Raw genomic sequence first — 4,631 nt, forward strand, 5'->3', positions numbered from 1 at the left:
CTCATCTTACATAATATAATTCTGTGGACGTATTATATAATGCTCGCTAAATGCTTTCGTCATCTTCGGCTTGATGGACTCCAATTTTTGTTAATGATGAAGTATCCTAATGATATTAGAGGAATAAAAATACTGTACTTACTGTTTATGAAAATCTACATAACCTATACAAATCAATGCACAACCACATCGTTGAGATTGTACACTTGTCTGCAATCACACCCATTAGTGCGTTTGCTAACAGGTGCATAACAACTACTAGCTAATCTTATTAACGATAATCGAGATTAAATCAATACTAACAATAATAAAATCTAAAAATTATTGGTCTCGCAAAATGCGCGTGAGCCTGTATTTTATTTATTCACGCGCTATTCTTTGCAGCTCATCTAAATTTAGCCTTCTCTATACAATTTCTTTCAACTTGTTGCACTATGTGCCTTTGTCATTTACGCGTTATACTTCGATCTACTTACAATTCAATATTAGTTGATTATGAACAGAGTACAGCAAAATAGTAAATTACTAGTAGAGATAGACTGATATGTTTTACTTATTTAACAAGGTATATTATTGAGTTCCGATTTATCCGTAGAGGTGACTTGGTTTTACCCTGCACACACACCAGAGTAATACAAAGAATAGTCTATCTTCTACACCTATCTTGATAGGCGCTGTCAGAGGTGATAACATAAATCGAATAAATGAAAATCATAAAATTAAATATTATATCATTTAATGGACGTCATATAATATTTTTCAGTTATCATCGATTCACTACATTAGCTGTCTACATTTTTGTGCAATATAAAACAATTAAGTAGCATCTATTATATACTTGTTATATTCTACAAAGTTATATTCATACGCAACGATACGATATAGAATAGTAAGAAAGATATAAAAGCGATTGACGGATTGAGAAAGTATTGGAAGCGAGACGAGCAAGAGGTTAGGAGTATAGCTACTGTATATGTTAAGGGAGGGATAAAAGAGGAGAAGAGGTAGTCTGAGATTGTCAACAAGAAATGACCCAGGGAAATACTCCACCTTTGCAAGGTGGAGTAATTAGTAGAGGTAGTACACAACTCGTAAGAAATTTTAAATAGCTGTACTATTGCATTTGAGAAGTTGTAATAATCTAAAAGATTAATTTGATGTATATCACTGATTGTAATATTTCAAAAAATATTGGTGTATAGATCTCAACCGACAAATTACCAAAAATATATTAATACAATTTAAAAAATTTCCCACTTAGAGGTTCTACGCTTTTTGTCGCAAGGAGAAATGCACGCAAGGGTCAAAATTTATCAATCTTGTATCAATTCAAGCAAATATATGCATAGTTGCATTTTATAATTAGATATAAAGAGGGACGCATAGAATCGATGATAAGAGATTCAAAGTAAATTAGACAAAGAGAAGTATTGGTTTGCGTTGGCACAACACAATGTAAATACAAATATACGCTACGTATAAGTTTAACGTATATACCTAAGTTAAGAAGAACTATAAGATGGGATGTGTGCTGCCAACACAACAACTTTGCAAATAATTGTAATGAGATAAATAATTAGAGGAAATAGATATTCCACTAGGCTGCAATGAGGAAACTGCCACATATATTGCTGGCACTGTTAGTATGCAATTTGAAAGAAGAATTGAAAAAAAATAAAGAAGAGAGAGGAAGCGAAAAAGAAGAAAAAGGTTGAGAAGGAGAAGAGGCCGCCGACAATTGTTCAGCACATTCGAGAAAATAAGGGAAAGAAATTTCTGAGTGGGAGAAGGAAGAACAACGCAAGGAAAGGGAAAGGAAACAAAAAACAAAGATTTCCACCTTGCGTTGATTAAAGAAAAAGGGCAAAGCAGTAGTAGAAAGCAGTGAGCATGCGTTGGCTAGGGACGACCATCGAAGAAGAAAGAGAATGATGATATGATGATAGAGATGGGATTCTTCCTGCGCCAACGCCACTACCAAGACTTGATAAACAAGTGTTGTATTGGAACATGGATGGGAAACATTTTGCCAGTGTCCATCCACATCTTCGCAACGGTTAGTGCCAGACTTCTTATAATGGACGACTCCATGGCACCAAAAAGATGCGGTGACCATGAAAGGGGAAGTGGTGCCTTTTAGCGCAAAGGATATCAATGAATCTATATCTGATGAAGAACCATCCCGAATGCACTGGGTAATAAAATCTATTAATGATCCCATAGAAGAGCAGATGGAAGATGCGCTGAAGGTATTAACGCAATCAGGCACTCAGTGGTCGGTCTCCTTAAAAGGCATCAGAACCCTTGCATCCAAGAACACTGCTTCCAGAAGTACGACTTTAGGTATTGGTGAAACGGTGACTCATTCCGACTTCACATGACAAAACAATTTCAAGGGATAGAAGGCATCTCTGTCACATTGCACCCGTCAATCAACAATGAAGAGATGATTAACGCAATGAGGGCACAATGCGATAGTCGATCTAGAGCTGACTTTCAACCGCATGAGGTAATAAAAACAACACCACATGTGAACAATCGATTGAAAGATGCAGCTGAGCAATGCAAAAGCGGAGGATGGAGACACGTGTACAAATAATGGTTGTGCAGAATTAACGATCTAATTGCATAACAGAAGGAATAATATCCCTCCATCTTCGGAATTTCCCAATAAGTGGCGACCACAAGGCTGGAGTCAAAGATCCTTGCCTATAAATACTTTATAGATTTCAAAGAAAACATATGCCACTGGATAGGGGCTAATTGCTGCTAAAGTGTTGAGAGAAAAGGCTGAGCTGGGTGCTTAACTAAAGAAATCTGGGAAGAAGACGAGACAAGGCCGAGAGGTGAGTATTAGTTCTATTCTACTGAATACCCGCCGAGAAGCTCTGTGCTGAGAACCCTGCTACCGGTTGAGCAAGCCTGAGAGGGAAGCTCATCCATCCATCTGATCCATCCAATCCAGCAAGCAGATCTCCACCCGAATCGGTGCCAAGACATTGACGCTTGTTTGTATCTGTTCTATCTCTTTTCATCATTGTATTTCACTTTCTTTATTCTTTCATTCACACACCATGTATCAAACACTTAATAGACATATTAAATGTTTCAATTGCTTTCATATTCCATTTTCTGTCTACTTTCGTTCCTCCGTGAATCACTTTCTTCATGATGTCTTCTTAATCCCCTGGTAGTTAATATGAATTAAACGAGTACTTAACTCGTGTTAAAGAGATAACTCCATTTAGCTAAGGCATGCTAGACGACATCTTCACCTGTGAGAGCAGAAGTGAAGATACCATTCTGATCTATCGAGAGAAGGTTAGAAGAATGCGTTAACTAAAGCGAGTAGTACTTCCAGACATAAAAGCAACCTTGCATTCATTACGTTCGTCTCTGATTCACCACAGATATGTGGGAGCACGATCGATCACTGAAAGGTGTACACTAGGAGAAAAGTGGAACCATATTTATAACTTCGACGAAATTAAGAAACTTGCATTGTTTATATTAGTTATCTTTCTCTTTTTGTTTGTACATAAGACTTGCCGCCGTATTCTATGTTCTTTGCATAACCTTCACAGCCAGCCTGGACCCTAGCATCTTGTATCATGAAGCCTGTATCTTATATCATCTAGCTTAGGTTTACTGTGGTTATTTTATTATCGAATTTTACTGCTTTCCTTTACTTTACCGCAATTTTATATACTTGTACAAAACACTCTTTAAAGATTGAAAAACATGGTCGCATATACGAACATACCGCAATAACCTTAAACAGTCTTGTGTTCGACCTCGGATCACACCGAGAAACTTGGGGTGGAATTACACTTGGTTCCAACGTAAGGAAACTTGTGATAACGCAAGGCATACTACAAGAATATTCATAATTAATGCATATCTAGAAGTAGTATCGCATATTTGTCCACATGCTTAATGATATAAAAGTTGCGTTCAATCATATCCATATTTGCATCAGCGCATTATTAAGGAAGAATAAAATTTGCGTTACAAGTTTATGGCTCCGTTGCTTGGTTAATGTATTATTGTTTGAGTGTGTTTTTGGTATTTTGTAGGACATATCTCATTGTACTGGCTGTTCAACGCGGAGAGCAGCCTGACGATTTATGAGTCTTGGTGCTGAACTAGAATTCGAAGCTGACCTTGAGATCGAGCGTAATTTTCACACAAGGGCATGTCAGAACCGAATTAGGCGAAGAAGGCCACAAGCATGGTTGACAACAATGATAATACAGTACCAGTAGAGAATCAAGGAGCTGTTCGGCCAGTGCAGGATCCTGTTTTCCTGGCAGCTGACCACAATATTCCTATAAGGAATTATGCGGCACCTAATTCGTATGATTTCTCGCTTGGAATCTCGAGGCCTATTGTGGAGGAGAACACGCAGTTTGATATTAAGCCGGTCATGTTGCAAATGATTCAAAATGTCAGGCAGTTCGAGGGTCTGCAAGATGAAGACCCACACATCCATTTGACCAACTTTGTTGAAATGTGCGGCAATTTTCCTTACCTGGCGTAACCCTAGAGAGTATAAGACTGTATCTGTTCCCTTACACCTTAAGGGACGAGGCTAAGAGGTGGGCTCACTCACTGGAGCCAAATGAGATCAC

Source organism: Benincasa hispida, chromosome 10 (assembly GCF_009727055.1).
Source record: "Benincasa hispida cultivar B227 chromosome 10, ASM972705v1, whole genome shotgun sequence".
Taxonomy (NCBI): Eukaryota; Viridiplantae; Streptophyta; class Magnoliopsida; order Cucurbitales; family Cucurbitaceae; genus Benincasa; species Benincasa hispida.